Below are 12658 nucleotides of genomic sequence, written 5' to 3' on the forward strand. Positions count from 1 at the left end.
CTATAAATACTGTTATCGTGCAGTTCACCTTTTCAGGTTGTGAAACTATCTAGAAGAGGAAAAAAACCACTTTCCAAGAATTATCAACTGAGGGGAAGAAAAAAAATCAAAATCTTGTTTGGAAGTCTTAGAAGGAAGAGTAAACAGCTTGTCACTGGCAAGCAGGGGAAAAAATTGAAGCCCCTCAAGGCAGAAGTCTAATAGGTGTCTCTAACCCCTTGGATTTCGTGTCTTGTACTCTCCCATAGAAGTATACTTGGTCAAGGTCACCTTTCTCTTAGTTCAGGAGTATCATTTATGCACCTGTTCAAATAGTTTCCCTTCAAAAAGGCCTCTAAACTACAGTATCTTCCTTTGAATCTCTGCATTCAGCGTGTGTTATGCTTTTGCAACAAGGGAAATAAAGGAGGGACAGTTACCAAGTCCCTTTGCCTCCCAATATAGTGCAGAAAAAAAACTGCCTTAATAAATACAACACGGGTGCTGACTGGCTGGTGCCTGCTTACCCTAATGAACTTAAACTCTTATTTGTAGTGGACATCTGTCAAGACAGAAGTGAGGCACACAAGTCCTCTTAATCCATTAGCTCTAAATCCAGCAGAGCTTTCACACTTCTTTTTTTGAATTGAAGAAGAAAACCTGAGTGGGAACATAAAATGAGGCAGTGCACAACTCAAGAGAAGATCCTGGGCAGTGAGCACGTGAGATTTTGAGGCAAACAGCAATGAAAACCAACAACAAAACTGGAATTGTGATGGAAAAGCTGTGAGAAGAATGCCAGTCTGCAGTTCAGGATGAAACAGTAAGTTTGAATTTTTGTTGTATTTTTCCTATTTCATTTGGATTTTTAATCAAAGATAAAGCCAAAGACAGAGAAAGGATGGGCTGCACACCCTCTCACAATGAGATTGAGAATACAATTGCAAGAAGTGGTCTTAAGGCTTTCAATAAACCCAAAAGTGTTCTGCGTATTGATCCGGGAGATAAAGGAATCCCACTGCTTGTTAAAGGTTCATCTTGCTACAATATTGATGAATTCCACCAGTATGGGATCCAGGGGAAAGAATACCTGAGAGAAAAGGAGGATGAATTATTGGACCAGGACAACAAAGATGATTTGCAGTTATCTTCCAAGGCCCATTCAGATCCTCAAGTTTCCAGGGAAGACAAGGAAATTGAGAGGACAGCCACAGATGCTGAAGTTGTTATGTCCAAACTGATTGAGTCTCAAAAAAGTATCACTGAGGCCATACAGATCAGAAAGCAAAGCTCCTGTGAATCAGAAGCGTCACCTTTCATTTGGGATGACAAGGATGAAAGCAATGCAAAGCAAATTCCCAAGAAAGGAAAGAAGCAAAAAATCACAAGCTGGCAAAACAAGGTCGATCTAGCAAAAGTAAAGAAAAGTCCATTTCGTCACCGTGCGAGACAGAGAAAAAAGTAGATTTCCCAGAACTGCTTGTTAAGGCTCATCAGAGTGCATACACCTACTTAAATCCCAACCTCTCGAAATATGAAACTATACTTCATATGGCCAACCAGGCTACCCAAACTCAACTCTTCCTACAGCAGATGGTAAGCTTTCTTGTGCTTCGTTTTGATGAAATCAACCAGCTCTTGGAAGAAATTGCCAGTGATGGTGAAAGTCTCCTCAAAGACATAGGTGGGAATCTGGCACGGCCAGCAGAAAAAGGTGATTTGAAGGAGCACCCTGATCTTCTGCAACAACTACTGCAGTACACAGTCAATAAAATGCAGTTAGTGAGTGGGACACTGGCCTCTCTCACGTCTGACGCCCTGCAGGAAACATGCAGCTACCTGCAGTCTGCTGCAAGCAACCTGGAAGGAAAACTGAAAGCAAAGCAAAGCTTTGATGAGCGCCTGCTGAGGATGGTGAGGCTGCTTGAAGCCTCAGCAGTGAGATCCTCTCAGTCCCAGGGTGATGACAGGACTCTCTGCTCTGAGGACAGTGGCATTTGCGTGGACAACGAATCCCTCAAAGACTTCAGTGCTCTCAGCCAGCATGGAGGACAAGCAAGCTGTGATTCCTATGCACAGGGACATCCATCCCAAAAGTATGCCAGAACAGTGCGTGATGGGACAATGTCGCCAGGCACAGCCACATCCCATGACTGTGCACTTGAAAGGCATTTTAAAGATATATTTTACTCATCTGTGCGGAGTAAAGAAGCAACTTCTTGTCAGGGTAGAGTACCAGAAGGCATTTCTACCACGCCCCAATATGCAAACTTGAGAAAAAGTCATTCCTATAACTCCTTCCAGTCTGACTCTATTCAGGAAGATGAACATTTCAAAATATGTGAATCAACAGATTTTCCTTATGATGATGATGAAGATGATGAGGGAAGCACCCTGGGCGAGGATGATGACAACACAAGTTTATCAGATATGGGGAAGGATGCCCTGCCGAGGAGGCCCCTGTCTTCACCTGCAGTCACTGATAACACGCAAAGACAGTCCATCAAGAGGACAGAGAATGCAGAGAGAGAGGAAATTATTCTGAAGATGAAATATGCCATCAGTGAAAAAATCAAGTTTGTCCCAGCTAAATCCAGACATAAAGAATGGACAGAGGATGAGAGTGGAAGAGCGGTTTTAACAACAAGGCCCAGTACAGCAATGGGCAGACAGAAAACCTTCAGGAAACAACGACGGTCCAGGTCAGAGGAGTCCCTCAGAAGCCAGGCAGAGGACCCGACCCTCCTAGAGCTGCAGAGAACTCAGAAAGAGCTCAGCAAAAGGCTTGAAATGTTTTATGAGAAGAAGGATACACATAGCAACCCAGAGCCTTGGAAATCAAGAGCAGCACCCTATTTACAGGATGAACAAGTTACAGCCAGGTCCTCTAGCAAATTGAAGGCCTGCCTCTCAAAAAATTTCAGCATCCTGCCTAACCAGGATAAAGTCCCTTTGTTCATGGTTGATCAAAATCCTGCCAATCAGCTGGATGAAAAAAGAGGCAGAAAGCCTTTAAGAGCTACTGTGCCCATGCAGGAGACACCAGGAGGCAAAGAAAAGGAGCTTCCTGGAACACAAATGCTCAGTGGCAGCAGCTGTGCCCCCCGACAGTCTGTCAAAAAGCTTATTGAGACATTCAGTCCTACTGATGATCTTGTAAAAGCCGCACCTTTAAGATCTTTAGGACCAATAAAGTGCATCAGAAAATTTGGACTTCCAGTTATTCCACCCACCATTCCTTTCCAGAGAGGCCTGGCACCTTTAAATCCTAAGCATCGTATTTCACCAGTAGAAGACACGGACCCTTCAGACACCAATGGAGTTTCTTCTAGCTTTCCAAATGCCTTTCCTCCTGCACTAACTGCAGAATTAAGCAAGAAGGACACAAAGGAAGAAGCTGACGAAGACCTTGAGAACCTGCCACCACCACCACCTGAAATGTTAATGGACACGTGTTTCGATTTATCTGAGCCTGAAGAAACTGCAAAAATAGAAGGAAACTCTTCAGAAGATGCCAAAAAGCCTGCCAAAACAGAATTTCATGCTGCTAAGAGAGCACAAGTTTCCCCAAAAATGAAAGCCTCTGTCCAGTCCATTGACTTACTGCCAAGTAAAAACATCAGTGGCCCCAGTGCGATCACTAATAAAGGTCTAAGGAATACGGGAGCAGGGGACGAGAAACTGCAGAGGTACTCTCTGGAGCTGAACCCTACCAGTGTGCACATACCTAGCCAGGAGGAGATACTGGAAACCCAGAGGAAAGAGGCTGCAGATTTGTACAAGCAAACCCATAAAATCATTCCTCTTCAAAATCCCAGCGGGGTTTCAAAACCACACATCAACAGCTCAGAGAGCAAAGAGCCCAATTCACCTGCGACTTTGGTGCAGTACCAGAAGCAAGGTTCTCCTGATTTGCTCAGGAGAAATGAAAAAGGCTCAGCATTTGCCAGGAGGGTCTCCCCAACGAGAACTCCTCCTCCTCCTTCTCCACCAATGGAGAAACGGCTTTTTAGCCCCCCAACACACCACAGACGCTCTCTGCAGGCTTGTAGCAACCCGCAACCAAGCTCACCCACCACGCAAAGGAAACCGAGTCCCCCCGCAAGTCCCAGGGTGCCCAGCCCACCCTCACAGAAGAAGCTGCCTTCTCCACCACCCCAGCGAAAACCGCTCAGCCCTCCCACGGGACACAAGCAAAGCTCGCCAACACCATACCGGATGCTGGGCTCCCCAGCCTACCGCCGAGATGCAAGTCCCCCACCGTTCTCCACCGCTCCTTCCCCACCAACCTCCCCATCCCGCTCCTACAAGGGGCCAAGACCTGGGCTGGATGCTGGAGATGAGCACCAGCTCTCCTCCTCCAAGAGAGGCAGCAATGTTCATTCGATATTTTGCCCAGCCACCTCTTCCTTATTTGAAGCCAGACCTCCACAGGAACCCACCAAACCCTCTGTGGAAGCGACCAGTCAGCCTGAAGCTTCACCGCTTTCCCAAAAGACCAGCCTGCTTTTCCGGCAGCCTGGAGACCGGACCAGAAAGCTATCCCTGAGCGCTGCCAATCCTCAGCCGTTTGTGAGGAGAAGTTTCTCTGACCGCCGACCAGGGGTCCTGTTTCGTCTTCCAGCTGCCGTGACATCTGGCAGTGAACCCGCGCTTAACCACGCAAGGTAAGAAACTTCCCACTCTAGGCCAAGGAAGCGGAAGGGTAGCACTGCATTGGCTTTCTGAGCTCCTGATGAGAATTTAATGTCGTTGAGAGATTTCCCAGAAAAGCGCTCTCTTCATGTGCAGAACAGACAGCTGGGCAAAGATACCATGGCAGTTGCACTAGGTGATTGTTGTAGATCACTTCCAACTGAAATATTCTGTTCTATTTTCTCACCCCAGATTTCAGTCTGCCAGTATGAATACAGGGAGGAGTTAAGCTTCCATGGGTTGCTCAAGCCTTACACTTACATATCTGCTGTGACAGGTACCCCAGGGAAAATTCAGTGTTGGTTTCATGGCACAGAACTTCTCTTATTTGCATGGGGGCTAAAGATAGCCACATTCAATTCTTAAAAGCTCTGAAGTAACCATCAGGTTACACACATCTTTAAATAACCATTAGGAGGTAGGCTTGGACCAAGAGGAAGGGTATCATTCCTAACTTCAGCTTCTAAGCCAGTAAACTGTTCACCTGATATCTCTATTAAAATGTTTCAAATCAGCTGGCAAGAATGACAGATAATGTGAGCTTCTGAGCTTCTCATGTAGGCTTTCAGAACTAGGTGCCAATTTCAAGTCTAATGAGTCCACAGCCCAAGCCCAGTTTTCAAAGTGGAGAAACCTCCCATGGCTACTGAAGATTAATTGCTCTGAAAAAGTCAGTTTAAAGAAATTGAAGCATCAACACACCAGTTCCATGTTTGCAAGCATTGGTGGCCATTTTTAAAAAAATCTGGGCTTACCTTTAAATTCTCTCTACCACTAAAAAAAAAAAAACAACCAAAAAAACCACAAACAAAAACAAACAAACAAACAACCCACACAAAACAAAACAAAACCAAAACCAAAACAAAAACAAAACAACAACTCAGAGCCAGCTAGGAAACAGAAATGGTATTTGGGAATACTCAAAGATCAGTGTAACAGCCCGGAAGTAAAAAGGGTTGTTATTCTAGTTTCTTAGCATCTTAGGATGTTTAAGTCCATTAAGCTCTAAGCTACGCAAGAGGATTAAGACCCTTCTCAGGCAGCCTTTCCTCATGTGAGGAATATTGTTACTCTTGCCAGAGAACAGCTGAAATCATGTGAATCATCCCCATGAGCAGAGATTGCAAGACCAACACTAGGAGGAGACAAAACTGCACTTGTAAGTGCACAAGCACTCCGCACATTGTGAATACTGGGACAGTCATGGATACTGAATGAGTAAAGGGACAGTCATAGGCACTGAAGTAAGGTGTCCAGGAATTCCCTCCCTAGAGACAGAAAAAGGATCAAGTTTCCCACAGGGACAGTAGAGAAAAGTGCTGAACAAAACATGTGAAGAACACGGAGAAATGCAGACCAGTTTGCATTCCCAGTTCTAATATTGCAATATATTCTGACATTTGAAAGTTTCCTAAAAGTCCTATATGTTGTTGCTGTGTTTTCTGTTGTTGTTGTGTACTATGTGAAGTCAGCTTTGCCTACTCCAGTGCCTGCTAGCAGATATAAATGTTTTCAGAAGAGGCTTTATATCAAACCTTGCAAGACAAAAGCCCTGGCAGTTTTATGGATCAATGTGAAAAACAGTCTTTTATAAATTGTTAGCTAATTTATGCTTAAATGGGGTGTATTATCTTTCTATTGTAGTCTGTCAGAGCATAGAGAGTAATATAAAAAAAAACCAAAACAAACCACTGTAAATAAAATCTTCCCTTTCATGAAAAAAATTATATATGCTAGTGTTATGATATACAGCATTTTGGAAGAACAACATATATCCTGAGCCAAATTCAACTTACCATTTATACAAATGGACATCAAAAGTAGTCCTGCTGAGTTAGTCCAAATTTATATCAATATAAGCAAAAGGGAAAATTGGCCCATTAATTGCCACATACAGTGATTTAAAATGCAATACACTACAGTGTGTTTTCTTACATTTAAAATAAGCTGCCTGGAGGAAGCTTTTACAGACCTTACATCAAATGGCCTTATTTGAATATCACAGCAAATACACTGACGGGCAGAGAACTGTTTTAGGAACCAGCATAAGGCAGAAGCTCCAAGAGCTCCTCCCATCACTGCTGCTCATCTCCAGTCACTGGGGACCAGCACGGTTGCCACAGCTGTGAGCGCCACATCCCCATGCACAGATGCCGACCCCTGCTCTTGCAGCAGATGCCATAAGAGACAAACCACCATACCCTGGTCCGTCTTTCTCCTTCAAGTTCATTAAGCATACAAGGCTTCCTCTGCCTTGCCATTCATTCAGCTGACGGACGGAAATTTCGAAACATGTCCCCAAACCAGATGTTGTGCTCCTAAACCTCCTCGTTCTGGCCATGTTTGCATCTGGTCTCAAGTTCACAAGCTATTCCCAACCAGCTGTCAGTCTCCTTTCCTTCATTCCTTCCCTTGCTCTACCTCTCCTCTACAAATAGAACAATGCCTATTTTTTTGTCTGTGTGGGGGTTTTGTGTGTTATTAGCAGCTCCAAGCACTAGTCACAGGAGGGAGGAGAGGCAGAGGCAAACCTGCAATAGCATCACTCTTTTACAGGTAAAACATTTTGAAAATCAGTGAGTTAGCCAGTTTCTACTATGCTCCCAAACTCAAGGATAGAGTCCTCCAATTTTTCCATGCCCAATTAAAACATCAATTTGCTGAGAAACAGATTGTTTAAGAGAGGAGCTTGTACAAGCAACATGTTTCTCATTAGGCAGCTGAGCACCCTCTCCCACCCACTCCATTTTAGAAGAAACACCAAAAAAGGGGGGTGACTTCCATCTCACTTGCTAACTGGTGTTGCCAGGCATTAAATGTCACTGCTATACGCAGACTTGCATGTCTCCTGTACACTCGCTGATCCCCTAGAAGGCAAAAAGCATTTCTTTCCCAAGATTGTCTCCTGCCCATCCTGTTCTCTAAGGAGTATCAGGACTTAAGACATCATTAGCCCTAAGGTGGGAGCTAGAGCTTTTGTGTCCAGTCTTAGGGTACTTGATGAGAGTTTCAGGTTTCAGTGCTCAAGTCAGTACAACTGGTTCCCACATGGACAGCCAGTACATGGACAGAATGAGCTGACTTTGCTGGTTTCTAAGCTTGGTCGTTTGACAGCAATCAGCAGCTATTGGCATCTTATCAAGGCATAACATGTACAATCGCTCTGCTCACAGAAATCTTGCTGATCTGTAATAGGATTTCTGTGTGTGCAGTTAAACAAAATAATATTTTATTAAGATTCCTAATCTCCCAAGAGGTAGAACAAAGATAAAAGATTACATGCCTTTAAGATATTGTTCGAGGAGGGCTTGAGGATGGATTGTGTTGACTCAATCAGACCGAAAGCAAGTAGCCCAAGTGAGACCTTCTGCAACTGGGTGATATTTGGGTCTGGATTATTTTCATGACTGGTCACATATCAGAAATCTCTTCCTCAGTTCAAATAATTAAACTCCTAGCAGTCAGAGTAGGAACACGACAGCTTGTCTGTAGTTGAAAGCTAATACAGTTTAACAGTTTATATACTTAAAACACAATAATGATTCCCAGATAACTCATGTTGAGCTTAAACCACTTTAATTAGTTACAGCAACACAGGGCACATTTCAGCATGAAGGCCCAAGGCGTGAGACATACATGACTAGCTCCACTGCTATAATAGATCTTGATTCATAAAGTCCCTGTGACCCTAAAGATTGCCAGTGTGACTTCAGGAACATCATTTACACTTTCCGTGTCTCAGTTCTCCTGACTGCAGCATCCCACAGTCATGTTGGCATACTCAGAAATCACTGTAACCTCACTCAACAGATGTGTAACAGAGGTAAGACCTTTCCTCCAGCAGGGTCTGGAACAAGACTTTTTGTGCAAGTCTGTGTCCACCTGCAAGTAAACCCAGATTCATACTGATCCCCGGTTCGACATATGAAACGTTTGCTTCCCAGTAGACTTTTGGGAGTGAACAGTACAGTGCATATACACAGGAAATTACATAGTATTGTGCAGCATCTGTGCTTTGAGGGTTAATGTGGTCTAATCAGTGCTGTTTTAAAAAGTCACAATTCATTAGCCTCTTAACTTAAGCATCTTTCCTTCTGCAGCTTGGAGGAGAGCCCTAGGAAAGCAGGCGACTCTTGGAACAGCCCTTGCGTACCCGAAATCAAAGAGTCCAACAGATCCGCGTCCCACCCCGAGCTCTACATCGTGGGCCAGGGGCTGCAGAGGGACTGACAGCAGAAGCACCTGCAAAGAATCAAAGCCAGAGGCCCCAGGGGGCCTTAACCAAACCTCCAAAGCCTGTCTCCATTGTTTTTTTTAGGAAACAATATGACGGCATCACATGGAAAAACCCAGACTGGTCCCAACAATCTAGTGAAATATCAGTAGAGGGGTAGGCAGCTGCTTCTTCTTTGGATTGCATTTCGTGGCGCAACTCGAAGATTTACACTGAGCAAAAGAAATACTTCGCAGTTGGTCAAGTCTGAGGCAATTTGATTTGATAAAGACAGGACCCAGAGAGAAGTCCTTTGTTTCGCTGTTTGGCTAAAGGAGTTCAAAAACTTTCAGAAATTATCAATATTTGACAATTTATTTATTCAGGAGGCACCAAAGTTTCAGTTATGTAAAAAGTGTCTGTTGTGACATTTCCAGGGGGGAGGTAAAATCCTGAACCAATTGATTTTTCTTGCAAAAACATCAATGGCTTCAGCAAAACCACATCTTTACACTGGGTATTTGTCAACATGCAGAAAGAGAATAAGACCAATACAAGTTAAAACAAAATAACCTCTTTTAAAGGAGTAAAATTAGGGACCTTATTCCCTCAAAAAAGGCTTTGATCTTCTAAATCACCCTTGATCATCATATAATCTCATCACCTCTAGTTTCCAGGGTACAAGGCTTAATCCTGATTAGAGTAGTTTTGTAATAGCCCAATCAAACATTATGAATCCTGAGGCACCTAAGGACATGTATTTTTTTTCTTTTTTTTAAAGAGAAGAGAATGCTAGCATAGAGAACCCTGCTCTCCCTGAAACAGATTTATATTCTTTCTGATTTATGCCGTTTGAGGGGATTTATTGTCATTTCACTGAAGAGTCTAGACAGATGTTTGTTAATAAAAACACAAGTTCTTTACAGTCGATTAATCCCAGGCTTTTACAGTGGAATACAGTTTCAGAATTTACTGGATCTTGCTCACCTCATTTATCATCACAATTAAGATGCAAATTTGAATTAATGTAATTTTAATTACTTTAATTTGATGTGATTTTATATGCAACTTCAGCACAGAATGAGATCCAGGAAAAAAAAAAAAGCCATTTGTGGTCCTGTTTTGATAGGAATAGTTTAAATTTTTCTTATGGTTTTCATGATAGTGGCATCTGGGCACTCCGCCTTCACACAGGATTTTTAACCTTTCCTGCCACCTTCATGGTGGGAGAACTGAGACTCGTGTTGTGCTGTACAAGGGACCCCTTTGGATACTGAGCTCCTGAGGTTTTAGTCTGGTGCCTTAATCACAACGATCCTTCTTCAATTATTTCAGTGCCATCTTCTGACACCTTAATTGTCATATTTAAGGTGAGGTATTGAACAGAAAGAAGCAACTCCCGGTAAGCAGATGCTGTGGATCGTCAGGGCTTTGTGAGCTTGAGGTGGTACAGCAGCCTTACCCAGAGTGTACAGCCAGGAGATGTCAACACATCCACCTTGCAGTCACACAGGCAGATGCACCGTCCCCTGTTGAACTGGGAAATCACTGCGGGTACTGCAAAGATCAACAGCAGGGCAAACTGCAGGCTGGCCTTCCCCCTCATCAGAAGTGTAGCTCCCTCCCAGATACACAGAGATACAAATACATTCGCGTGCACTTTGAGTTTGTCTGTTCTGCTGGCAGGAACTACCCAGAATGGAACCAAATCAGGAACATGACAGCAGAAAGTCAGCGCTTTGCATGCCTAAATGTGGCTTTGAAGATGAAAATGTGACAGAGTGGGAGGACAACTTCTGCTCAGCTGCTACAATCATTTTGTCTCTTTATGGTTTCATGCTGAAATGTCCCGGCACCCATGATGGGTGATGAGAGAAAGTATTCATTTATATACCCCAGGCACCAAAATCTGTGGTACAAGAGCTACAGCGGCACATGGAGCAACACTTCAATTCAGCAATCAGGCTGGAAACCTCCTCACACATGTGCCAGCTAGACGTGGAGTCAGCCAAAGCATCTTCCCCCAAAAACCAGGCTCCCCTGAAAACCTGGCACACAAACTGTCATCCGACCACAGCATCTCTCCCAGCTTTGACTAAGCCCATGGTCGTCAGGAGGCTCATTGCAAACACAACCCCACTTGAACACTGCAGCTGCTGAAGGGTTCGGATGCTGCTCTAAGGACGCTGCAGAAAACAGAGAATTATATTCAAGAAACAGAGCTTCTCCAGGAGCGATCTACAACTTTATAATATGAATTTGTGACTACATACAGCTAACAGATTCTCTTCAGTACAGTTAATGTACAGGACTATTGCAAATAAAGTGTTTACCTTCAATTTGTATCGCAAGCATGAGATTAAGAGTAACTATAGTATGGAGGAAATTATAGTTTGGGTGGTCACTTTAAAAAAAAACGTTTATACAGTTTTTTTGGACAACACTTTCATTTTTCATTAATGTAATTTTTCTGGAATACAATTGTTTTATAAGACCATACTCAAATTTAAGATTTATTTTTTACTGATGTAAATAAATCAGAGTTTTTATATGCAAGGTATGAATTGAGCTCTCTTACATTCTGTATGCAAACAGCTTAAATCTTACCCCAATGTTATACTACTGATTTCTTCCTTAGTACGCTAACTAGTGCCCTGTGCTATAAAAAGTCTATTTGCTTCCTCCTCACCACAGTGCAAGCCTGTTTTATGTTTTACTTGTACATCAATTAAGGTTGCATTTCCACTACACAAACGTGCCTTCTTTAGGCTACAAGATCAAGCCTGTACACTGACAGAGCAGAGCAGAGATCAGCTGTGCTTCCACCCTTCCCGTGCCCTGATTTAAGCTTGAGCTACCTGGCAATTTTGTACTCTGTTTAGTAGAGTTCCTGCATGCAACCACGGCTAGTTTGAGCAGCAGGTAGTGGTTTTCCCCTAAGGATTAAAACCAGAGTGCACCTGCTGCAGTGGAGTCTCATTGCAGAGGGGCTGAGCACAGAGTGAAGCAGTATCAGTTTTCCAGCCAGGGCTTCACTGCTGCAAGAACAGTGGCCAACAGCTCTGTGTGGCACTTTATCTGCAGACCTTTAAAAAGCTGGCAGGTGCCCTTGCTTCCAGTGACGCTGCTCACATCTCAGACCTTGCAGGGACTTGTCATTCCATACCCTCAGTATCTGAAGACCACAAGAACATGAAAGCACTACTTATACTCCAGTTACTTCTTTGACAAGAACTACTCCAGATATTAGCAATCTGGATGACAGCACTACGCAGGTTATCAATAAAACCAGCGTGTCACAGTGTTTGCGCTGCCACACCTCTGAACACCCAAAGCATTTCATAATCATTTATGAAGTTTCGTCATTAAGAGGAATATTCTGAGAAGTTGTTCCCTTTGCTCTATGTAGGAGGGAAAGAAATCTCAGCACAGAGATAGAGTAACCTGTTCTTACTGTCATGTCTCATCAGTAAGGAGCTGCCAACATCTCCTGAAGAGAAATCCTTCTAGATTAGCAGATCATTAATCCATCCACAGCAGATACACTCGGTGCCATCATGACTGCAGTGTGTATAGATGCTTGTTGCAGTTATGAACTTCAAACTCAGATTTTGATCTTCCCGGGCAAGATACTGCAGGTTTCATAATGCTTGCAGTATTGATTAGGGACTCATTTCCATGTTGTCCTCAGACAAATATAAACTCACTACTGTATATTGGATCAACTGAAAGTTTGGAGCAAAGATCCCAACTTTCCATTTCTTGGCCATT

General features: G+C 43.5%; 1 pseudogene; it reads left to right on the forward strand.

The window, feature by feature from the left end:
* The first annotated feature begins 554 nt into the window (after nucleotides 1–554).
* On the forward strand, nucleotides 555–11311 carry LOC136100066 (photoreceptor cilium actin regulator-like; annotated as a pseudogene).
* Nucleotides 11312–12658: the final 1347 nt, after the last annotated feature.

The sequence above is a fragment of the Patagioenas fasciata genome, chromosome 3 (assembly GCF_037038585.1).
Source record: "Patagioenas fasciata isolate bPatFas1 chromosome 3, bPatFas1.hap1, whole genome shotgun sequence".
Taxonomy (NCBI): domain Eukaryota; kingdom Metazoa; phylum Chordata; class Aves; order Columbiformes; family Columbidae; genus Patagioenas; species Patagioenas fasciata.